Source organism: Strigops habroptila, chromosome Z (assembly GCF_004027225.2).
Source record: "Strigops habroptila isolate Jane chromosome Z, bStrHab1.2.pri, whole genome shotgun sequence".
Lineage (NCBI taxonomy): Eukaryota > Metazoa > Chordata > Aves > Psittaciformes > Psittacidae > Strigops > Strigops habroptila.
In genome coordinates this window covers 11,553,118-11,580,070 of record NC_044302.2, presented here as the reverse complement: position 1 = coordinate 11,580,070, position 26,953 = coordinate 11,553,118, and the positions used below count along the sequence as shown (strand labels likewise).

Below are 26,953 nucleotides of genomic sequence, written 5' to 3'. Positions count from 1 at the left end.
CTCCCAGTTTCTGTTTTGGACCACCAAAAAGGGATCTAATCCCCATCTGAGACTTTTGGGATTACCCTGCCAGCAGAGAAGGCAACTTTCTTCCTGAATCAACACAGGAAATTGAGCAGAGGAAGTAGTGAGTAAAATGTGCAAGTCTATCACTAGGTAGTTTAGTTACACAGTTACCTATGCTGTCAAATTCCTTTCCGACAACTTCATTTACCATCTACATGAATGCTTTGCAGGCCACACCAGCTAAAATGGTTTTGACAAAAGAAAAAAAAACAAAAAACCAAAAAACAATAATAAAAAAAAACCCTTTAAAAAGGTTTCTGATCCCAATTTTAAAAACTGCTTGCAAAGGTATTCTTTGTGAATCCTGTTCTTTTCAGTGAACATGCATAAATGAGTAAGATGATCCGAAATACTTGAGATAAATCTTTTGAAAGTAACATTTCCAGATATTGTATGTTGATTTTAATTTTATGAGATACAGATTCCAGGATGAACTTAGCACTGCAAGCACCATTCATGTAAAACAATCAAACATGAAAGCAACTAAATTCAATTAATGTCTAAAAAAAAAAGTAACTCCAAAAGAAACAACCCAGAACAGCCAGACTGCTTACCAGGAAAAAGCCTGAACAAAGAAAGTCTACTGCAAGGCCAAAAGGCCAGCAGGCTGCTAGAGCCAAGGGCTTCCTGTCAAGAACACACTAATTCCCTCCCACATTTAGTTACACAAATCTTGTGCAAATCCAAAAGGTACCTTCAAGTTCTGCTGTCACTAACGTGTGCACCACATCCACCATCTGGCCAGGCCAGCCAAAGAACAAACATGGATACCTTAACAAAATAAAAATATCCCAAAGAGTCTTTGACATATAAATAGCAAACTGGGAGCAGAACGGATGGGGAAGCCCATTCACTGCTTCCTGAAGACCACTCTCCCACTGTTCCCACCACTAGCTGACTCAGAACTTAAAAAAAGTTACCAGCCAAGGCACAAGCAACATCCATTTCTGTATCAGCACCTCACAATGCAATACCAACATCCTGGCCAAGGAAACCCAGCAGCCTAAAGCAGGGACCCCAGCCTGGGAATGATATCCAGCAGTGTATCACATGGCAGGCTCTGCTGCTGTGCTCACCTTGAGCCCCACACTGGCAAGATGATGATAGCAAGGATGGAAGAGGCAACACCAAGGGATTGCAGAGAAGGCAGCACTGAGGGGCCCAACCATAAAAAGGTTTCAAACCAGCAGTCTGTGCGGAAGCACAGACACAGACACAAAACAGGAGAAATGGAAAGTTAGTCTCAGATAGGGGCCTTGTGGATTGTTCCAGTGTGCTCAAGGCACCAATGAGCCATTAAAACAAAAAAATCTTCATCTGAAGGGAAAAGCCACAGGCTGTGTGTGGTGTAAGAGGTTATTTCTTGCTTATCATCTAGGCTACTAACTGTAGGTAAGAATACAAGTGAACTAAGACAGATGGTGGAAGCTCCTCCAAATAAACGTTTCAGGAGCCTCATAAATAAACAAGTTAAGAAAAAACAGTCAAATAGTCCCAACTACTTTTAGACAGGAATTTTCAGACAGACATCAATATAGTATTCTATGGATTTTTAACTGGGAGTTGATTCATTTTATACTACTCCAAACTAAAGATGAATTATATCTGCAGCTCTAGAGTTATGTTTAGCATTTACAAAACATATCCATTCAAAAATACTAGAAATTGGAATCCACATACCAGATATTCAATAAAAAGACTATTAGAATTTCAGTAACAAATCTCAACCTGAGAAATTAAATTCTGACTTCCACTATATCTCCAACACTCTCAATTAATACACCACACCTATTAATATTAAAATTGCTGTCAGAATGACAACCGTATAATAAATTCAATCCATCCATAAAGAGAAAATGCATAAAATTAAGTGTGGGGGGCTTTTAAAATTTGTTTTATTTTTTATCTTGGACATAAAAGTCTTCAGAATAATACAAGAGCTGAAACTATGTTCTGAAAAATTAAACTTTTCAGTCGACAAGAACAGCCATCTCCAAGTAATGCTATGCTGACTGGCAGAAAACATACATTAATCTCTGACATCAGCTAAGTTATTTTGCACCTGTAATTTCTTACCAATACAACAGAAATACTTAAAGCATGCAAGTGCTTTTACAGGAGCTGACAAGTATTATTACCTTCACCATCAGGGCAAACAAGGCTTACCGTTTCCCAGAACTCACTGCACACAGCTGTCAGGATGCAGGCACACACCAAGAACCCGGTAGCCTAAGAGCACCGGGAGGGAGAGCACACAGTCCTGGGAGCAAAACCGATGGGCAGACAATACCCAACACCAAACAGCGATGGCTTCTCATCAAGTGCCTGTACTCAGGCTACAGAGCCAGAAAGGAAATACAGCCTTGCTTTTCAAGGCCTTCCTAACAGGATGGGCTGCAGCCACTAGAAGACCTGGGCATCTCCTGTATAGTTTTGGAGGTTTTACAGAGGAGTTGTTTGTTTTTAGTCATCCAAGTTGTAAAAATCTATTAGAGGAGGACAGGGGGAGAAAAGGGAAGAGAGACAGAAATAGCCTGTTTTACCAATATCATTTTAGTTCTTGTTAGCTCATGAATTGCTTACTGGGATTCCTTTTTGGCTGCTTGCCCAGAACAGTTGGAGGAAAGAAACAAAACAAAAAAAGTAGGCAAGCCAAACCTTTCTGAAGCCATGAAGCTCCTGCTGGAAACATCCTCCTGCCAGGGTCTCTCCTTCCTAATACCAGCACTCCACATGCTCTGGCCTGCTCTCCTGGCTACTCCAGGGTTAGGTGCATGTCAATAGCCACAGTGTCTTTACACTCACTAGCTGGGGACCACAGCTCACAGCACATAGTCTATAGCGACTACGTAGTTCACGTAGTTTAACTAGAATCAAGTTGAGCATCCCATTTAGATATATATAAATCTAAGCACACCAACTTATTAATACAGAAACTGATCTCATTCACCACTGAAGCAATTACAAACAGAAGCACAGAGATTCATTAAACGTAAGTGGAAAGCTCTAGCAACTTGGTTTTATTAACTCAAAGACCAATTTCACTGATGAAATATTTACCTAAGACAGCCTCTTAACTAATTTATGTCTTTGTCTAGACTTTTCTTCCCTTCAAAATGACCTGCCTTAAAACAAAACTATTAATTTATTTATGCCAGTTTGTGTCTTTTGCACTTACACTGAAAAATACTCTAGAGAAACATCTAGGCTAGATGCTCTAAATTACAAGCATGCCCTGTCCCAAAAAAACAAGTCATCAAAGACTCTGTTGTGAAAACCATTTTGAAACAGGGAGAACTGGTAAAGGATGAAGAACATCAAATTTCTGGAGCTAGGTAAGGACTGAGGGTCTTGGCTGCTCAGCACTAGACTACCTTACTTCCAGCCCTTAACACTCCCAAAAAGGAGTCCACAGCCCTGAACTGTGTAACTACACTCCCTCTGAAGCACACATGGAAGGTAAGTATCTCTGAATCAAGTTCAGAGTTGTCAGTGTACTGAGCTAGGTTTTTTCATGGCAGAGCCTACAGTGCAACAGGAGACTTCTTACATCTTGTTTGAAGTAAAACATGCAACACACCGAACAGTACTAACTCAAGTCTCAGCAGTAAGACATGACAGCAAAAGGAAAAGTTGGTGAAAAGAATGCATAAAACCAGACCTTCTTTCAGATTTGAGTGCCTTCCTGAATGTCAAAAATAGATGCCTCTGTCAGATCAGGATCACTGTTTCAATCCTCTCCTGGCAATAGGTGCTTACGTTATCTATTTTGAAAGCAGGACCAGTTCCCTTTTGAAAGGGAGCTGAAGGAAAAGAAAATAAATGTCCATTCTTTTGATACAGTAGCCTAACAAATCATTTGCACACAGCTTCAGAAATTCCCATGCAATGTGACTGTCAGCCAGGAAACCCAAGAGTCCATCCCTCATCTTCGAAAAAGGTGCACTTAACATCAGCCACTAGCACACTCTCTCTTGTTCTCACCCAAGATGTAAAACATGCTATGAAGAAACAGCTCCTGGGACCACAGCGAAAGTGACCATGAACAGCACAAGCTTTCTGTAAAAAAGGCACAGCTCTGCCTCTCAGAATAGATCACCTACAGAATTCTTTGACCTTGGCCACTACTTGCAGACTGCTTGGGAAGAGCCGCCTGCTCACGCTGGAAGCCAGCCACTGCAAAAAATACACTGTTTTTCAAAACGCAGTGAAGAACTGAAGGCACGGTTTCATGGAAGGGAGGGAGAGCTGCTGAGAATCAGTTAACATCTATTCCTACAAATGGCCTTTCTCAGCCACATGTCACTTCCTGCTGAAGGGAAGGCAAGAAGAAAAGGCTGAACTAGAGAAATATTCAATTAAACCATATATGGAACAGGAATATTACTTGGTCGGGCTTGTGCATCATGGTCCAGTTATGGCCACTTGAGATAATTCCTCGCCGCAAGCCCCCTCCCAAGTCTTTCCTTGCAAACCCACTCAGCGCATTACATATGCACTTAAGATCTTTCTAAGCTACAGTAAGGAAGTGACCTATGCTAGACTATTACCTGTCACTCCTGATTACTGTTTCATGTTTAAATACAGTAAGCACAAAGAGTCTAGGAAGGTATTTCCTTGTTAAAACTTAACATTAAAAAAAACCCTGTAATAACTACAAAAATCATGATTTCCTATGTTTCTGCAGAAGACGAGCTTTCACATGAGGGGGAACACAGTATGACAAAGAACAACAAAAAAATAAGTAAACAAATCCTCCCCCCACAACTGTACAACGCTGTAATCTACACCAGACATCTTAAACCTTTGGGCTCACTTCAAAAATGGACTTAAGCATATGATTAATTCCAGTAAAGTTAGTGGTATCTCTCACATACTCAGGTGAGAATTAAATCTCCTTGTTAAATCATGAATTGAGCTTTCCAGCATAAGAAAATGTTGTATATATTTCTCAGTATCATTCACTGGGAAGAGAGGTTTTTAATATACGTTTTAATATGTGTGCTAAAAATTTCTACTTAAATTTGCTGAAGAGGTTTAGGATATTGCTTTGAAGAATTTAGTTACTGCTGAGTCAGTGTAAACGAAGAAACCAAGCAGAGGGCTCTATGTACAGCTTTCTTCCCACTGGCTTAAAATGATTTGTCCATGGACCCAAATACTGCATAAAAAGCTTCTGCACCTAGAAAAATGGTAATAATTCCCAGCCTTTGGCAAAGTACTTAGGGAGGTAACTGAAGGACATTCTATAAATGCTACCTTCAGTATGTCTTCTTTCAAAAGTGAGGGTCTTCTGAGGAACTTGTCATTGCCTCAAACAAATCATACCTTAAACGAGACTTGGATAGACAAGTGCAAGTAAGAGCCCAAGTCAAATACTACAGCGTTCAGTCATGACATACCCCATGAACTAATATATATGTGTATATATATACACACACATGCAGAGTGGCATAACTTTACAGGACGAGGGACTAAATTAAGAGACTCGATTCGTTACGGTTAAATTTATCAACTCATGCACTGAAAAACAACCCTAGCTTCACACACAAAATGATGGGCTCTGGCTTGATCATTACCACTCAGGAAAATGATCTTGGTGTTACAACTGACTGGTTTTGCTAAAATGTCAGCCTGATGCTGAATGGTAGTCAGAAGGCTAAATCTGATGTTACAAATTATTAGCAAAAGAATTTGGTAGGGCACGGCAGCACACGGAAAACCAGACATAATTATGCAACTGCCTAAATCCACAGTTCACCCACACTTCAAATTTAGCATGCAGTTGTGGTCTCCTTATCACTCTTTCTTACAGAGAGGCTCATTTGGCTTACTAAATAGCCTAACCACAGGCTCAGGAAATCCTATATGCAGTAAAATGCTGAAGACAGTTTTAAATGAGTGTAGCCCACAAATTCATCCTGCTTGCCTTTCCCTAGTACCTGCTTGTAAGTCCCACTGGATGAAGAAGGTTGAGTTGGATCAATTTTGAAGTCTAAATCAGCACGGCCACTTTCACTCCTTATTCACCTCGACTTGTGATCATTGCAAGCAGGATATCACAGTGGCATACTGTTTACAACTGCTCTGGAAACAGGAGCATTTCCTCGTCGATGAATCAGTTGTTAACTTCTTGACAAGGCTTCCAGCCATTTTGCTGCTCTTGCAAACATAGATGCTACATTTCACAATTGCCACAGTATTCACACTTATTAGCACATATACATTTGAATTTTCCCACTGAAATAAATATCCCTAAACCAAATTTCTAGACTGTTTTAACTGAGTTTGTGATGCTAGGCAACTTTAAAAAGAAAACCCAAACTCAGAGTAGCCTCAGTACACACTTACAGTAGTGTTACACAAACGCAGTATTTCCAGGCAGTAAAAATTATAATCATCTACAGATTTAAAGCTCTTCATAGTAGGTAAGTTTTGAGTCCTAGAAACATAAGACAGATGATGTACAGAAAATCCTGTCAAGCCTTTATTTGATTTTTCATCCTTTTTTTTTTAGCCTGTTTGGAGCAAGGATGATGAAAGCTTTCAAAACATTTGCAGTAACTCAACACCAACAATCTTTCCCAAATTACTATGCTGCTTCTGAATTCTCAACACTTGTCACAGAATACATCTACAACATTCTCTTGATACTAGACTACACTAAAAAAAGGGGAGAAAGAAAAAGCCCTGCAAATGTGTTTTCCTAGTTGCATTAAATATGCTAGTCCTAGCCCACTCATATAGATGAAGTGGCTACTATTAGCATGTATTTCCACATGTACATGATTCACTTTTTTGCACTTAAAAGTGTATTACCATAGTATTTCTTTGGGACTGAAGTTAAAATCTAATCCAGTATTTACTAGTATTTATTCTCTTCAGTACGTGGTAGAAGCTTTGGCTATCTTAATGTCTGCCTTCTCCCACAACTCATCCATTGAAAGTCTCCTACTTGAAAAGTATTAAGTATTCTGAAATGACACAGATTTCATTTCCAAAAATAGGAAAGAGGAGTACCTACCAGGAAAACAGACATCAGCACATATATTCACTCTTTTGTAACAGTGCAGCCATGAGCTTTGTCATCTAGGTAATACAGAGATTCATGTGCTTTTACCACAATTCCTGCATTCTGAGAATAGGCTTTCCGAACGGTTTATGGGCTTACTGTATTTGAGTAGCAGTAGATTCATCACTGAACAGCTGGAGTTTTGCCCAGGAAAACAAACTATATTCTATACTGAAGAGGGACATGATGATTAGGCCTTTCACATCCCTCTCATGTTGAAAATTATGGAATTATCAGAAAACTGTAATCATGAAAATGTTAAACTAAGGAGAATATATTTTTACAGCAAATGAATATAATTATGTTTACCATATTTGGACTCAAAGTTGGCTGGCAATTCAGTCTGTATATAGACAGCAATATCTGATTCACTGTCACAGGATATGAATAAACCAGAGCAATCCAGTGTGAATAACAGTCTTCCTCCTATAACAAAACCAAACATCAGTGTGTACATAATACTCCAAAAGCATCATATAATATTATTGTAAATAGCAATTTCATAAATAGTAGTAGCTGAATAGTTTTAACAAATTCTGAAAATCATTCTTGAACTAGATCTTTGCAACAGGAGACTCCTGGAACTGTCAAAATGTTTCGTTTCTAACAAATCTTTGTTTTCTATTAAGATTAGGTAGAACTAATTTCTATAGCTGATGAAGGAACTGTGGTGACAAGTAATTTTAGATCATAAAGATTAAAAAAGCAGAAGCAGTAGCATGTATACTTCATTACCTTTCCTCATTTTTTCAAATAGAAAACAGCTGTTTGTGTGTTTTGGGCACAGTGTTCCTCTCCTCATTAAGACCAGAATTTATAAGTTAATTAAACAAACATGAGATTTTTAAAACAGCACTAACTCATCCTGTATAGTTGGAGTCACGACATGATTAGTTATAAGAACCAATGCAGCACCCGTCCAGTTTATAAATCTCTAATATAAATCAAAAGGGGAAAAATTAACAGTAGTTTGTGTCAGAGAGGAGACCTTAAAGATCACCTAGTTCCAACCCCCAAATATAGCCCAATCTTGACAACTGTTAACATTTCCCCCTTCAAGCTTAGCCCTTCACTTAGTTGTTCTGCCTGCTTTACACAGCAGACAACTAAAAAAATCCTTCCCCAAGTTGCTCAATCTTCTGCAAATGCTATTAACAACTGGTGCTAACACAAGGTAAGCACCAGAGACAAAAGGATTTTCCTCTTGCCCTGCTTCAGAAAGCCTCTGTGTGCCACCCCACCTTTACCACAATGGCAACAACTTAGATCTTTGAGACTCCAATACCTAGTACCTTCTATTAGCTGCTCCAGTAATCCTGCTTTCCATTTCAGTCCACAGAATAATTTGCTGCCTTTTGTCCACACAATGTAAATGTCAAAATAGGCCACAGGTCAACTTAAAATCAAATAGCTGCAGACTGAAGGCTGAAGAACACTAGAGCAATTCCAGGTCTTCTCCATCCACTCTTTAACACTGACAAAGCTCTAAGAAATTTCTGGGTTTAAAAGCAATTCGTTACTTAGGTTTTGTATTTTATATGTTATTCCTAGGAAGCCTAGCTTATTTTCCTTTTATTAAGAAAAGCAAAGATTTTTCACATTTTAAACAGACTACAGTTTTCCTGCTTCTTTAGAAACCAGGGTTAATGTTCTTAACAATGAAGTTTCATTTCTTCCAATACAAATAGATCTACATGTTTGTAAAATATTTTTTATACCTAGTGTAGATGCTACCAAAGAATATAAATAACTTCACACAAGAGCTACTTGCTAACAAATGCATACATGGAATTCTGTTGGCACGTCTCAGCAGCACACACATCTTTTCTAGCTTCCGGCTTTAAGCTGCTACATTAAGTATATGGCATGGAAAGGCATACAACAGTCAAACTGATGTTCAGATAAATACTGACTTGTTCTGACTGGTGTAATGTGATTTTTCCTTTTTAAAAAGTGCCTTGTTCTTTGGTTAAAATTATTCACCAAAAACTCTCCCAACAAAATTATTGTTAAATAATTACGAATTCTATTTTACAACATACAAAGCACAGTCGGACCACCTTACCACATCCTGAATGTAGAAGTACTGATAGTTTTATGTAAACAACTAAGCCCTCAATCATGAGCGTGATTTGTCACCAGGTCACTGAGTTGTGCAAGAAATTTGCAAAGGATACAATGGTGGTATAATACATCTTGAAAGATAAATAGATGTAATATTTTAATCCATAAAAAATTAAAATTATCTAATTAATCTATTCAGTAAAAATCAAACATCTATAAGCAAATCTGAAGACTTAAGCTTAAACTTCTATTATTTGTTAGATCTTTCTGAAAACTTACCTGTGTTTCCCCCAAAGCACCTAGTGCCAACAGTCCATATGCACATGTATGTATCCATGGAAGATCCTAACTCATACCTAATTAAACCCATGCAATGCTATCTGTGAATATTCATTAACAGAGCTGAATTTTGTTCACAAATGAAGACTGGAAAGACACATTTAAAATTTTAAGTGCTATCTTCTGATGTGTCAATTATTCTTAAAAATTATTATTAACATGAAAGACTAGGCTTACATTAAATGATGCTTAGGTGATTTAAGCCATGCTGATACTCCTTCCCAGTAACTTACGTTGACAAAGCTTTCTGCTGCAGAAATTGTGACACAGTGAAGTTCTGCCAGCCATAAGACACTGCAAAGATGCCAAATATATTTAAGCAATGTTTCGATACCAGCTGATGCATCTATTACAGATCTGCCCAGACCCCTTTCAAATATATTTCCTAAGTATTAGCTTAAGAAAAAGTGACCTTTTAGCCATCAGGACTGTTTGTGCAGAGGGCATGATGACAGCCAGGACCACCCCACTGGCACAAGCACTGCCCATGACTAATCTGGCACCAGCAAGGGATGGTAAGGGTAAGAAGGCTAAGGCTACAATACACAACACTAAGGATCAAGGTGATTTCTACTTTATATATTACTACAAACCCCCCCAGGCACCATTTTTAGCCACTGTTGGATTTCCTCCCTTCTCCCCATCCCCCAACCAGGCTTCAAACCTTGAAGTAACCTTGTTCTGTTGTTCCGCCCCCCTCCCCCCGAGACAGCTCCATGCCTGAAACATAACCTCTAATCTTATTTTCTATTTCTAGCATACAATTCATGACCCTTATCCCCATTTTTTAAATTAAATATCCTCCATGTTGCAAACTCTGCTTCCTACAGTCAGGATAGCACAGAGTATGTCAGAATTTCTAACCATATGTTTCTTATTGAGGACAATTTTACAACACTTTTAAGAGCATTGGAAACATACTGTATTTATGCAACATAGGTTTTAAAAGCCTTCTCTGAGAAAGAGGTTTTCAACACTATTGTCAGTACTCCACTGCAATGAAAAACCTTTTTCGTTAGAAGGTTTAGATAAAGACCTTAAAATACAACAGATCTGTACATCTGGGCAGTTTGCAAAGCAAAGCATTAACTTCCAGCGATTATTGATACTTGGAGAGTATCTGTGAACTTGGAAAGTATCTGTGGACATGTCTTACAGAGTACAGGGGTTTACTACAAAAGAAGTCTTCTCACCTGACACCATCTATTTATGAGAGAGACTTTGTTTAAACTTGTTTGGTTTTTTGCAACAATAAAATGTTTCTTTGCCATCAATTCTGTAATGTTTCTTACACAAACAAAACCAAAATAGAAGTGGCTGAGTCAATCAGATGTCCATCTAGGCCACAATGGCAAAATTCATATTTGTCATTAATTAGCACTATCCATAGCCCTCTTTCATATTTTTATCAGTTATACACAATTTGTACAATTGCTACAGCAAAACGTTCCTCTGTGCACAAATTCTCCCACAAAAGCACTTTGATACAGAACAGCTCCTGAATAACGAAAAAAGATCTTTCTGTCTCCAATGTGCTGGAAAACAAGAAGTTTCCAGCGTGCGTCCCAAGCCTGGAGGTTGCAGCCTGACACAGCCATGCCCTCTCAGCGCTGCGCAGCTACAAGTACATGTCTGTGGTGTCATCAGCCTCACTCATCTGCCTACCCCAAAACAAGCTATTTCAGTCCCAGAAAACACGGAGGGTGGAGGAACATCTGACACTGTTCACTGGCTGTGTGCTTACCCTGCAGAGAGGAACCGATTTGGTCACTGTGCATTAGTGAATGCCTTCACTTACACACAAAGTTTAAAAAAAAAAAAAAGCGAATAAAAAAGGGAATTACAATGTACCCACATGCCAAAATACTTATAATGCTTACACCAAGCTAGTAGCTAGCCTTTCAAAACAAGACCAACTATACTGATATGACTTTCTGCTGATCAGTCAAAAAATTATCAGTCAGGCTAGAATGCTAATAGCAACGAAATTGCCTCTAGTACTTCGCAAAATTCCTTTCTAACTATCTTTTAGATATAATCAGTTATGGGACAACTGGACTCCATCAGCAAAATTAGGAAAGGAGGAACAATCCTTGAAGAAAGACACTAAGGGTTACAATATGTTTTGTTGAATTTACATACATCTTATCAACATATTTTACAATAAATACAGCTTGTTTCACAATGGTCTGCACAGGCAGTTCTAGCAAATACCATTAGCTTGTTCTACTTTCTCTCTCCCACTCCTTCAGCTTTCATCCTGTTCTCAGCAGGGCATCATTTGAATTTATTGGTAGGTCCATAGAAATTGAACAGTGCAAGTGGGAGGACAGCCTCTAGCAATTAAGAATAAGAGTAGGTAAGTGAACATAAATCAGACTAGAGAAAAACAAGTATAAGAAGTTTTCAAGGTAGCAGAGACAGATTTTGAAGTGACTGGAAAACAATAAATAGAGAAACTGTCAAGAGTCATCTCATCAACATACTTATCAGATCAATTTATATTAGGAAGCAAAAGTTAGCTTAACGAGAGCCATGCAATCAGCAGTAGCCCAACATGAGATTCATTCCTAGGTGGCTACTGGGTGAGTAACAATGCTTTCTTTTCTTACTTTAAAAAATAAAAATTTACATTGTCAACAGAAATGTCAGGACTGTCTTTCCCTTAGCAAAAAAAGGATGCTACATATTTTGAAAGGTACCTTCACTGAGTCTTAAGGGTCAATATTTGAAACCTTCTCCACCCCAGCCCAAAATGAGGACTAGAAACATCTCAGGAAACCTCACTAAGATTCTCATGTCAATGAATGACAGCCACAAAAATTTATCATAGCACTAGGAAAATATTTGCAAGTGTGTTTTCAAAAGGATACTGTTATTCAAATGGAAAAACAGTATCACGTAACCACTGTCCAACAACCCAGCTCTGTCAAAATATTATATTTACTTAGCATTACTGTGGGTGTCCATAAAATACATAATTAAAGAACTAATGTAATTGTTGATGTAAATATAATTTTTAAAATGTTTTTCCACAGTCTCTGCCTTTCGTATGAAAGTTACTGAAGCAATTCTGAAGTCCTCACTGAGGACAGTATTAAGGTCTTTACTTTTTCAAAACTGTTTCCACTCCCATCTATCATAAACTTGCAGGAACACAGTATAGGTGATTATAGTTATGTAAGAATACTCTTCATTAGTCATAATGAATGAATCATAGAATAGTCTGGGTTGGAAGGGACCTTCAAAGGTCACCTAGTCCAACACCCCGCCATGGGCAGGAACATCTTCAACTAGATCAGGTCGTAAATCAAGTATGTACCAAAGTAAATCCACACTTGACACCATTTTGAAACCCTTCCTTCATATAGAAAGGGCTTCTGGAGTACAACTGGAGGCTGGAGATGCATGCTAATTTGTGCCTTAATTTTGGATAAAGCATGAAGTAAACATTCTACTAAGTTAAAACAACCCTTTTAACATATGATAGTTTATATGAAACATTCAAATTACTCAATGAACATCTGAAAAAACATCTAAGCTTACCAAAAATTAGAGATTCTTAAAAAATTTCTGAAAGGAAATTCTGGGAAGGATTTCTGTAAAATAATGCCTTGCACTTACAGCCCATCAGTATCACCAGGTGAAGTCATCATAGTGCTAACAGCAATGCTGTTACTACTGCTGTCAGTACTGAAATGTAAAGAAATGAATGCTGATCATCAAACTGGCTGATTGTTTTGTTTGGCATTTAACAACACAGTTCTTACTTTAAAGAAAAATAATTTAACAATTCCATTTTAAATATTAAGTATATTAACATGATATACAAGAATATTAACAAGATATCATAAGCTTTACATTTAAGATAAAATTAGTGGTCAAATAGACAACACGTGCCTTCTGAGCCTCTGCGACCTGCCATAAACTGCCTCCACACATCTGATTGAGTCCTCATGCAGCTTCTCTGCCAAGGGAGCCTGCAGCCTGCTGTGAAACCCACCTTCCTGTGAGAAGCCAAGCACTGAAAATCAACACCTCTCAAGAACCACAACCAGGGATCTTATCTTCGAACACAAATCTCACCTAAGACATTCCTACATTCTCATTACTTTGAAGTTCTTCCAACCCCAGTGGGAGCGTCATATAGCAGCTATGACTGCTTTTGGACAAAACTCAATGCCTGCTCCTACTCCATAATCAGTATTATGGAAACTAACCCTTACACACATCTGGAGAAGGTGTGTGAAATTTTTACATAGGCAAAAAATTCACCTTGCATCTGCTTTAAGATATACATCACAGTAATAGACCCCCACAGAACAATTAACTGTTTGGAAAGAACCCTGCTGCTAGTCCCTAAGATCTCAGGCTCAAGCTTCCACTGTAATCCTATACCATGTTCTCTATCTACTGATATTACATCTTCTTTCACGCTTTTTCCCTGACAAACACCTTAACTCATGTACTGTGCTCCTGAACTACTGATGGCAGCAAAAAGTACCAATCACTACTGCACAATCAAACACAATAACTAACACACTTTTGTGGGAAGGATTGTACCATTTCTGTTTTCCAAAGTGTTACATGGAAAAAACCTAGAAAACTCTGTTTCTACTACTACTACCGATATTCCTTCCAAGGCTTTGTAAGGATCTTGCTCTACATCTGGAGTTATTCCATTAGGCAAGTACAATTTCTATATTCTGCATAAACCTACAATGTATATAGAATCATAGAATGCTCTGGGTTGGAAAGGACCTTAAGATCATCTAGTTCCAACCCCCTGCCATGGGCAGAGGCACCTTACACTAGACCATGTTAACCAAGACTCTGTCCAACCTGGCCTTGAACACTGCCAGGGATGGAGCACGCACAGCATCCTTGGGCAACCTGTGCCAGTGCCTCACCACACTATATCTGTAGGAATCTCTCAGGGAACACTACAACGAACAAACACAGGCATGCTATGTTTATTTTCTGCATCTTATTTAAAAAAAAAAAAAAAGTTATAATATCAAGTTTGTATTTACCTGCAACTTTTGAACACTGAAAACATATCTTACTTGCCTTCAATTCATTAACATTGGTCCTATTTTCAGTTTCTTTTTCCCACTTTCAGATTCACTCCAGCAAGCTTAAAAACCACAGTATTAGACATACATCTTTAGTACTCACTAAGGTATTTATATATTTGGTTTTATCCACAAGTAATTCAAAACACATATTTCCTGCATATACCTAGCAATACCTGTTACACGCATACTACAGGATTTATGTTCTCCTTTATTAAAGGAGTTGAATTTCAATGAGTCATTTTCTCAAAATTACCATTCTAGAAATAAATACAACAATTACCTTCCTTCAAAGTGTCTGGTAACACTACGCAGCTGGAGCAGACCATACCACTTTCTGCTTTTATTATTTTATTAGGAACAGTGTGTTCTGAAGTCAGAACTAGGACTAACCACAGTCACGAGTATTATTTGATACATCAAGGGATTTTTATCCTCAACTACCACTCACGTATTCCTGTGCAGCAGGGGAGTTCAAACAGTGCACAACACTGTGTCAGCATGTCAGCACTGTGACACAGTGCCATGTCAGCAGCATGGATGCTGACACTCATACCAAACTGAGTTTGCAACAATACGAAATCTTTCGCATTTTTAGCATGGCAGATTCCTCTCCCCATCTTTCAGGTAACATTCCAATCCTCATGGTGTAATACATGCAAATAGGAGAGTTTTAAAAGTGAACTAAGTGTAAAGCAGAACAAAACTAGTAAAAGAATGAAAATAATTACAGGGAGAAAAGGAGAGTGACTGGATTCAGCAGCATAATAAAGTTAGATAATTGTGGGCTTGCCAATGAAACCAATAGTTTTCTTTACAATATAATGATATTCAAAAGTTAGATTAAACTGTATTTTAGGGTTCTCAAACACTATTAGTAAGGCATCCTACAGCTTTTTGAGTTACTATATGCATATCAGCAAATTGTTCTAAACAGTACAGCCACTTGTAAAATAGAATCTCATCTCCTCTTATAGCTAACGTTATTATCCTCTGTCCTGAATAAAGCATTATTCCATGGACCGCTTTTCATATTTTTCAGGCGATTCTGCTGACATGCTTTGCCTCTGAAGTTGAAACATGTAAACTCGATCTACATAGACATTTCTTTGTCCATATTTTGGACAATGGATTGTTATTGGTCAGAAGTTGTACTTATTCACTACTAAGAAAAACAATTTTGATGTTTTATTAAGCAACCTATACTAGTAAGCTCTTAGAAGATAACTACTCAAGAAAATATATACTATTAAGCTCCTAGATCATAACTACTTAAGAAAAAGCATCAGTGAAAAATCTTGTGGCATCTAGATTTTTACCACATGCCAATGCTGTAAAAATCTGGCTATCTTATGAAAAACAATCTCAAATCTGGCACAAATGGAAAGTGAAAAGTTTTTTTATCTAATTATTTGTTAATTCTAAAATATTACATTGAGCAATATTAATGATTACTCATTGAATTCATGACTGTGAGTAGTTGCTTTGCTATGTTTCTTACTACAGTCTTCAATATGAAGGTATTTAAGAAAAAATCAAAGCCTTTGAACAGAGAAAAGACAACAAACAAGAAAAGAAAGCAGAAGGAAAGGCATTCCAGTGTCAGTGTAAGTAAGCTCAAGCACCTGCCACACAACCTACTGCTTACCACCAGCCCCAGCTGAAGTAGTATCTTCTGTATGGAAGAAAGCAGTAAAGCAGTTTTAGAACAAAAATAAAACAAAATAAATAAAAGAAAAAAAAAATTACCAGTGAAAACAAAAAATAATTCTTCCCTTCACATCAACTACAAAGCACTAATTTCAAAGGTATTACTTCTTACCTAAAAGATACAGAAAGCCTTATCAGTGCTAGAATATACAACAGCTAAGACAAGGGTACCTTGCATTTGAGGACACATATGGGTATATGTAAGTCAACCTGTCAAATGCTTCCCCTCTCTGAGGTATATTCTACAGCTGCAATTATTATTTCCTGCTTTTTTCAGCATATTAAGTGGGTCTTCTGAAATCACCAGACTTGGACTATTTCAGACAGAATATGTCCCTCACAACAGCGTCTTTTGGCCAAACTACCTTACATTGTCAAAGGCAGATAGCTAGTGAAAGCCAATGAATTATAGGTTTTAAGTCAATGATATGATGTAAAGAAAGAAGAAAAAACACCGTCACAACACAAACCTTTAGAGACAGCTAAATAAGGGATAAGAAATCCACTAACTCAACAATGCTTTAAGGCACGATCAGGTTTTTTGCATGCTACCAAGTACTATAATCAATATTCACACATATCTAGTTGCGTAATATTTGCTCCAAGTCTACTGTTCCAAATTACACCAGTTTAACTTTGCTCACATTAGAATTTATTTTAGAGAAAAATATTTTGCATATACATAGTGTGCAATATGCCCTGCATTCATATTATAATTTATTCCTCAACACACTGAACAACTGGATCAAAATACAGCATTTTGTAACAAAGTACAGCATACCTTCCCATCTACACTTGTAATTGAGGACTGTATCACCTACAAAACCTTAAGTTAAAGGAAAAACAGCGTAATTATGTAGCGTAGAAAATTTCCATAAACTCTACTTACCCTTGTTTTTCTTGATATATGATTTAATGTGCAGTGAAAAACAAAGAACACAGCAGAGATGAGGAACTCATGTTTCAGAATATATGTAATCAAATAGCATTATGCAAAGACAACAATATATTATTTCTCTAAAACCACAAGAATTTTTTAAAAGAAACTGCTAAAACAATTTCAGAATGAAACACAGATGCGACTCTTCAAGCGGAAAGTCACTGACAACTACATAATTTTCTCCTGTTTCAGGATGCAACTAAAGTATTGGTAACAATATACTGCATCAGACAGAGGAAAGCATCCACTGGCTGCACTGTGAAGCTAAAAAAAGCCCATAAAAATGTCAATGTCTCAGGAAAAAGAACAAACAAACCACAACTTCACATCAAGTCAAAGCTTAACAGTCATATTTGCAGAATCTTTTAATACATGTTCAGGGGAAACATAATTAAAAGGCAAATCACGGTCTGTTATTCTGTTATTCATTTGTCTGACTGTATCAGACAATCCTAATCAGAGCTCCTAAAACCCAAGTGTTCCAGAAACTAAAACTAAAAAAAAAAACCAAAACAAAAAAAAAAAAACCCAAAGAAAAAGAAAAAAAGAAAAAACCAAAACCACAACCAACCTCTTTTCCTGCTGTGTCTTCAAAGGAAGAAGATGCACTTTTCCCAAAAAACATTTCCCTAAATCTTGCTGTCAACTACAGATTTACTCTACCATACCAATCCATCACCACAAAAATGTAACATTCCTATATAAAAACAAAAAATGTATCATTAGTGGTTTTCAACACATCTCATGTCCAGCAACATCTGCAGAGCAATAGATTTCACTTAATCAGACTGGGATCTTTTCTGACCACAAAACCAAGTAATAGATTAATTTCAAAATAGCACAGGTCAGATGTACCACTTTTCCACATGGATAAGTGCACTTGACCAAAGACTGTCCAACTAGACCATCTGCTGTCCCATAACCCAAGTTACTATTTCAGTTTTAAGAACAAATATTACACGAACATTTAAATTAGGGTTGATAACTTGGATGTGTAGAATACCTTTACTAAGAACAACTTGTGAACAAACCCAAGTTAAACTCGCGGCCAGATTTTACGCAAATTTCACCAATTACCAAAGTTGTAACAAAACAACTTCCCTAAAACTCACTCCCTTTTGAACCTGAAATGAGGTCAAAGTGCTGAATTTGACGTCACAATCCATTGCCCTGAAAATTATTGCAGTGTTTAGACAAAGAAGTTCATTATGAGATCTAAGAGGATTGCTAAAGAGAAAATGTTTTCATTCTTTTCCTCAAAGCAACACAAGACAGACAGAAAGACTGGAAGTTCTTTGAGTAAGGATTCTTACAACATTTTAATACAGAACCATGCATATTCCCAGGATCAGCTATACATGCTTTTTTTTCTCCAGGGCTTTGTTCTAACAATTGGCATTTCCTTCCAGCAGCCAGTAGAGTTTTCATCAGCACATAAGTCTTTAAAGAAAAATAAGCCACAGAATTTAAAGTCCACTTACACTTGCATTAATTTAGGAAATACAATTTTTACTTAAACTACCCTGCCCTTGTATACATAAACTTCAGCAACTTCTCTTCAAAAAAGAGCTAAAGCAAAACTGCAAGTTATAATACTACCAAAACCTTAGCCTTGCTTGTTTCATAACTTGTGTACCTACATTAGTAGAAAAACAGTTCAGCTGACCTCCACTTTGAGTTAGCAAAGTACACCCACAGTTTGCTCTCTGTAGGTGAAAAATGTACAAGTACCCACTTAAACCTCCGCTTTCCCGATGGCAACAGTGGCTACTTGGCAGTCTTGATGATTTCATCTGCACTACTCCAAACTCAGTAAACCAAAATTACAATCACAACCAAATCTTACTGGGGTTTTTTTCATTTTTTTCTTTTTATTTAATAAATTAAAGATTTTAGCTTTTTTAAATGATACATACGTATTTAGCAGTAGACCTACTTTTCAGTGCCATATTATAATTCTCAATGACATCATCTGCTTGTAAACATTCATCTCATGTAGGAAAAAGGGTATATCTTGTTACCTTATTTAAGTATTTGCAAACTGTGTTGCTTAGCCAAAAAATCACCAATATCTAACTACGTCTTTGGTAAGAGGCTAAATAAAGTTTATTCTGGATCTGTGAAACAAGCGCTGATGAAGTTGGATTCTGTAACAACATATTCGCACCGTTTTAGTTAACACTATTCTACACCACCTGGCCTTCCATTGCTGGTTGGACCACTAAGCGCGGTCCACTCAACAGCAGGTCATATTGCTATTTTTCCCGCCTACCAAAAAAATCTCCTACCCTCAGGATCCTTCCATCTTGGACTAAACATAGGTGCTTTTAACAAATGATGAAAAACTGCTTTTGTTTTTACCTTCATTTGACAAATGTGATTTTTTTCTGAGCATTTGGAGATGACAAATTCATTCTACACTGAAGTTACCCTGCAATATGCATGCAGAAGAACATATAGATCTGAAAGAATGAAATTTTTAGGTAGCTTCTTCCTCCCTGCATTCTTTCTCCTTCTCCTACATAATACCATCTGGTCCAAGACTTGCAAATAACATTCTGAGAAAAATTTTGAAATACTCAATAAAAAGTTACATTCCTTAAATCTTTTGGAGTCTGGCATAGAGTTACATTTACCCTAAGTGATCTTTGCCCTCAGATACTTGGTCTTTTACTCAAGTTGTGAGGATGCAGAGACAAGAAAAGTCTTATAACAACAAGAAGGGTATTCCTGTGTCTGTCCTTTCTAGTCACTATAGCTTTCACTGGTTTTCAGCATTTCTGTTATATGCTGGGCCACAGAAAAAGAACATCTAGCTTCTTCAGGATGAAATTGTCAATTAAGTATTTTTAAGGAACATTTGAAAATATTACTTTATACTTAGACCCTTAGGAAGCAACACTTAAAAGATCTCCAGATTTTTCTGGAAAGTGACCTCTAGATATTCAGGTGTTTTATCTTTCCCCAGGGAAGCTCTTGTGCTTGGACTTAAACTGTTCTTCTAAGGCACAGTCAGTCATCAGACTTATGTGCTAATGAAAACTGTATGGGGTGCTGGAAGGAAATGCCAATTGTTAGAACAAAGCCCTGAAAAAAAACTCACATGTAGAGTGATCCTGGGAACACGCATGGTTCTGTATTACAGAAAATCTGTAATCACTTGATTACAGATTACAGATTCTGTAATCTGTACCGAAGAGCAGGAAGATCAACTTTCATAAACAAAAGAAATACCTAGGAACATTGCTCTGAATATCCTGGTATCAGACAGACCACATCGACATGCTTCAAAGGATCTACTTTTACCCCAGTAAATCCAGAGGAACTTCCGATACCATCCAGAAACTCACAAACACAGCAAATCGTCACAGTGAGGTAGCCTATTTGGGAAACTGAAAACAGTCACTGTCAGGATTAAAGATGATAGATTTCATTATATGACTGTCACATGAAGGAATCACACCATGGATGCCTGTGGAGAAGTGGAGAAAAGGTCCACCACAGTCCTTTCTTCCTGTTTAAGCTGAATATTATTGTTCAATTCCTGGATTGCAGAGTACACTGCACAAAGCCTGTGAGGAATTTTCTGTAATTGGACGGTGCCATTTAAATGTCAACTTTGAGTGCACAACTAAACAAGAATCACACCTAAAATACTGTTATTAAACAACCAGCTGACATGTTTTCTTAGAACTAACCAACACACAAGTAGTGTCAGGAAAGAACAAAAATAGAACATCTAAACCTGAGAAGAGGGGTTTGACAAGGTGGTACATGGATTTCCCTGTAGAAATTTTCCAAATAATCTCTCTTTTGCAATGCTATTGTCAGAAATGCTTACCAGAAGACTTCAGCATCTGACAAGTACCCCACTGAAACATGGCTAGATAAAACAAACCAAGGAGAGTCCCACTGACCCAAAACACCTAACCACTTCAAAAAGCAGAAAACTATTAGAAAAGTAAGAAACAAAGACCACAAAGAAGTAGTACAGCTCTGTTGCAAGACAGTGAAAATCTAGCTAGCCTAGAAGAGAGAATATGCAATAGTCATTTTAAGGAGAAAATTTTACTATAAATATAAGCAGGAATTGGTCATAATTTATGGAGGTATTGTAAAGATTTCTCCTAAAGAATTATTTTCTCTGATGTAACCCTACAGTAAAAACACACACAGTAAACATTTATTTTAAAAACCAGACAGGCACTTTACAGCAAAAACTTCTTAAAGTTTTTGTTCTGCTTTTTAGTGAATACAGCAAAAATTCTATCTACCAGTGCTACCATGTTTTCCTATGAGGGCTTTCCTTAGAAGGAAGAGCATTTATTTCCTTTGTGAAAACAGTTCTTCGAAACAAAGCCCTAGAACATCCCACATCAAACTTGATTTAATAAAAAGTTGTAGTAGGTTCTTGCCCTGATAAGCTGCCATATGTTATCATTAGACTGAAGCCAATGTACCACCAATGGTATGCAATACGACAGCTGGAAAAACGTCTGACTTGCTATAAAGGCTCTTGAACATGCTGAAAGCCTACCAGATACATCCATACTGACCTTCACCCACAGACATCTCAGGATTCCCTCCGCCACACCTGGAGTACTTCACATTCTCCTTTTCAGCCGTTTTTCTTCATTATTCAAAGTTAACCAGCATTTCTAGACCCTCTATTCTGCTGTTTCCCACACACACCCCTCTTTCCCTTGTACTCCAAGGCTACTCCAACTCAGATCACTGGATCTGATGCAAAGTTTATCGCCTTAATAGAACCAGACAGATCAATCCCCCAAATTTATCTTCTCAAAACATTAACCTTCATTAATTACAGCAGAGTAAGACAAGATTGGTATTTCAAAATCACAGTTCTCAAAATAATGTCTTATCATGTCAGAAACACTTCAAAGAGGAAACACACCTCATTAACACCAATGTCATCTTTTTGAAGTTTCATAAGAAAAAAAAAAAACATTTTTTTTTAATTATTGTTTTGGCAAAATTCGAGGACTGAACCAAAATGGTTTATTCACAGAACACTAGGAGACTGGGATCGTATCAGACCAAATCAGCAATTAACCCTCAAAACAGTATTTGTGAAATGAATGCCTCCTATTCCTCATACACAACCCTTAATAGTCTCTTTGGGGGCAGAAGGGATGAACATCTACACCCCTCCTGCCATAAAATTATCTTGAGGTACACAAACAGCAGAAGAGAAGAAACTCATGGCAAAGCCAGAGGCACAAAAAACCACAGCTACTAGCTCCTTTCAGTGAGTTTGGAACCCATCTTTAACAAATTCTGCTTAACTTTCAAAATATTTTTTCATCCTACCAAGCAGACCTTCAGATTTTTACAGATACCAAGAAACAGCACCTTCTCTGGTTTAGATCTGCAGTTCTCATATATGCTTCTAGTGTTGGTTTCAGCCACAATACATTCAAAATCTAAACAGAACCCGGAATACAATATTGCCTGGGGAGCACAAGTCTGCCTATGGCAGCTTACTAATAAATTGTTGCTACTCAAAGGCCAATGAAGGTTAAGAAACACTAATCCAGACATATCACCAAGCTCTAGGAGGACCAGCGTGATTATACTGTAGATTTTTATCAAGCCTAGCAGAATCAGTTGCCCTCTGAGCGAGCCCCAGCACAATGTTTTGTGATGAGGTTACCCATGCTGCTGGAAATGTCATCTTTCATGTATGATATAAAACCCCTTATGTAGCTACTGACAATACCCTGGCATTGTTTGCAACACGTAGGGTGTTGCTCTGGCTAACATCCAATTCCAGTAATAATATTCTATCTACCTACAGTAACCACAAGAAGATATTCTTCATTTTCAGCCCCAAGTGGTTTTGCAGCACAGCAGCAAGCCGTTAAAGAATTGCCATACTTCACTGCAAGTTCCACATTTCACTGTGCATTTATCTGTCTGCACAGATCAGGCATTTATCCAAAACTGTAGAAACACCTTGAGATTACTGAGAATAAAGGAGCTCTTTTCATACAGCACAATTAGTCATATCAGCAGTGATAGCTATTTTGAGCAGCACCCATTAATCACTATCATTAGCAGGATTTCTGGTGTACCAGTATTCATTGTTCCAAGAACCAAGTCTTTTCCTATTACAGTACTACTATATAAACAAAACCAGCCGCACGATTTCTCTTGATAATCCTGTTTTGAGTAACAGGAGACAAGTGGCAGCAGTTAAAACTACAGTCAATTCAGGGTGGAAAGGGAAGCTTACTTATACCACTTATAGTACAGCAAAAATACAGTTATTTTGCTGCAAAATAAAACTGGCCATCATTTGTATTCTGGGGAAGAGGTGTTGAAAAGTAATAAACAGCAAGAAGTGGGGAAGTTGACGCAGAAGAAGTGGAAGAAACCTAGACCTGTCTTTTAAACGTGTGTAGCAAGTATTTTCACATTACTTTCTATGAAGGACTATTTATTTCAGAGTCTCAGAGAAGACTTTTGACTAGAAAAATATTCCCTACATACATAATTTCTAGTTTCCTAACACCTCATAGTAACTCCTGTTTCAGAATGAGAAACCAACAGGATTTATGCTTTGCACTGACTTACGAAGCAGTACCACAAGATCCATGGGAAGCAGTGGCTCCGTGTTGCTTCCTACACAGTTCCTTACTCCCCAAAGGTTCCGCAAAGCTCCAGAATCACATATGTTGACCTGAAACACACCTTCACAACCACAGATTAAGTAAAGTCCTTCCTTCTAGGGGGGAAAAGTACAGAACAGAAAATAAAGAATGAGAACAAAACCTTGTACAAGTCTTGAACTGGAAAAACAGCAATTCTTTCCAGAAGAAGGGTCCAGCTTATCTTCTGTAGAAATGTTTCCCAGTAGATGGCTCCAGCCAAGCACAAAATTGTGTTGATACCCATGATACACAAATAGCACCTGTAAACATACCAAGACTGGCCAACACTCCTGATTCCATGAGCTGCATACCAAAACCTTCATGTGGCCAGGAGCCACAAGACACATACCTCAGAGAGGTGAGGGAAGAGAAGCATTCTGCAGGAGCTTCAGCCGCCCATTGCCCACAGAAAACAACAGTTCCTCTAGAGCACCACTGCCCCCTTGCAAGACAGGACTGAGTCAAGAAAACAGGAACATCAAGCTTTAAAAACGACAGCAACCTTTTCCCCAACCTCTCGATTTGAGATTATCCAACAGCCACACCAGCAGTTACAAGATGCAGTGCCATTTTGGGAACCAAGCCTCAACCTTTTGCCAGCCGGATGTGCCTCTGGAGCCACAGGCTAAGGGGCTCTGAAAAGCCAAGCAGTGAACCGCGACTACACACACCTGACATACACCACTCTGCAGGACTCAGAGACATCTGTTCCTCTCTAAAACCAATAATAACAGTGGCCGATTTATACCTGCAACAAGGTTTATAATCTCACGTAAAACAAACAAGATCTTTTAACTCCTTTCAAATTTCTAAGCCAACATCCACCTGACAAATATATATTTGCACCACTCAAACAATAAAACCCCTCAAGCAGGAAAAAAGAAGATATAATAGTGAAGCTTTCAGCTACAGCCCAAAATGAGCTATCCTCTTGTGCTTGCAATTACCATAAGGATACAACACATTAAACATAAGACTAGATAACAACAAACAGCACTTCCAGTCAACATCAGGTGAAACAGCCGTACAACCGCAGCCCACTGCAGTGTCCGCCTAGAAGGAGACACTCCTGCCCGCAGGCCTTCGGGCCGGGGGGCGCGAAGAAAGCCCACCGCGGGCACCGTGGCGAGCTGTGCTTTCCGGACCCCGATGCTACAGCCCTCCCGCGCGGCAGGTCCCGCCGGCACCGCCCGGGAGGCCCGCACAGACAGCGGGGTCGCCCCACCGCGCGGGCCGGGCAGCGCCGCGCCGCCCTGAAGCGAGGCCCCCGCGGCGGGGTCTCTCGCAGCGGGCCGAGCGCCCCGGGCGGCCGCCGGTCACTATTTAGCAGGAAGGTGCGCAGGAATTCCCGCAGGCGCAGTCCTAGCCGCGCTCCCCGGGCTGCCCGCACTCGGGTCACGGCGGCGGGAACGGGAACGGGAGGGGGACGGGGGGCGGCCGCAGCCTCGCCACCGCCCCGGGCTGGCGCCCGCTCTGCGGCTGCCCCCGCCGCCACAGAGCCGGCCCGGCCTGGCCCTGCTGAGGGAGCGCGGCGACAACCACCGGGCCGCGCCCCGGGGCACTGCCACCGCCCTCCCGCCGGCCGGGGCTCCCCGGAGGCGCCACAGGCGGCGCCTCCCAGCCCCTGCCGGTGCCCCCCGCCACGGCCCAAGGGGCGCTCCACCGAGGGCCACAGGGCGCTGGCAGCTCTGCTCCGCGCCCCGTGCCCCTCGGCGCCCGAGGAGGGAGGAGTGGCGGTAACGCCGTCCATGCCAGCCCGGTGCCTCGCACCGCCAGGGCCCTGCCGGCGGGGCTGCGGGGCTGCGGGCGGGGACAAGCCCTGTCCGCGGGGCCGGGAAGAGGTCGGCCGGCGGGAGCAGGGGCTCGGTAGCGGCGCTCACTCACCTGCCCGCGACAACCCCCACCGCGCCGCCAGCCCCGCTCTGTGTACTCCGGAAACGGCGGCTCCTCCGCCGGGCGCCGGGGAGGGGCCGGGCGAGGGGGCGGGCGGAGCCGCGAGTGACAGCGGGAAGGGGAAGGCGGGAGAGGGCGGGAGGCTGCCGGCGGAGGGATGAGGGAAGGGCAGGGGGCGGTGGGGCAGGAAACGGGCAGCGGCGGCACCGGGACCCCTGGGCCGGGGGGGCCGCCGGGGACACGGATGGCGTGAGGGAATGAAGGGAGGGGCGGCGGGCGGCGGGGTTGGCCCGTTGAGGCGGTGACAGGGACCGCCCGGGACGGGCTCCGGCTGTGAGGGGCACAGGGGACAGAGGGTGAGGCACGGCCGGGCAGAAGAGAAGGGGAGAAGGGAGAAAAATAATCAGTGGATATTTCATATCTGGTTAAAGTAACGAGGTTTCTCACTGCTTTGTTGTGTGGTCAGGTGCAGTGTCCTTCGTCAGTAGTGCAATTTGTGATGGAGATCCCCAGTGTCACCTGCGAAGTGCGGTATTCCTCTTCCATTCAAAACCACTGGCTGGAGAAACTGCGGAATTCAACACTGCTGTTAAATGGATTTATGTGAGAATTAGGTAAAATGCACAACAATTATCGCAGATTGATCCCTTGGACATAATTTTCATTGTGCTACCGGCTTTGGGAATCGTTCAGAAACAGGCCTAGTCTATGATGGCTTTGCTGTGTTTACACTGGTTTGCTATCATTTCTCAGGCTTATTTTACGCAGAAAAGTTTACTGCACAATACGATGTATTTTCAAATTATATTTCCATTGATATAGTCTTATGTTAATACTGGCTTTCTTAGGAGAAAGTGATAATTTTTTATTTCCAAGGCTTATTTAGAATCTTACATTTTAAATGGAACAAGCATTTAATAACGTACAGAAATGTCTGGTAGAAGTTATAAAATACGGTAACGCGTAATAGTAGGAGAGTAGTTAAAAATTGTTGCAATTAATGTAAGCAAAAATTTTGTCAGCAGGGCTAAGCATCCGTTCATCTGGCTCTAATTCGCCCCCCAAAAAAACCCAAACCCACACACTTGGATATGATACTAATAAAATGAAAATAACAGTA

The 26,953-nt window shown here is 39.7% G+C and overlaps 1 protein-coding gene across 3 annotated transcripts in view; it reads right to left on the bottom strand.

The window, feature by feature from the left end:
- GARRE1 (granule associated Rac and RHOG effector 1) overlaps window positions 1-25,940 on the bottom strand; it is a 67,728-nt gene extending 41,788 nt beyond the window's left edge. The window contains exon 1 of one of the 3 annotated variants that reach the window (XM_030512725.2): window positions 25,825-25,940. The gene's annotated coding sequence lies outside the window, so the exon portion shown is untranslated. Of the gene's footprint in view, window positions 1-6,008; window positions 6,171-7,447; window positions 7,674-25,824 lie in introns of those variants that run through there. The other 2 variants (XM_030512724.1, XM_030512726.1) reach the window with 2 other exon arrangements.
- Between the last annotated feature and the right edge of the window lie 1,013 nt (window positions 25,941-26,953).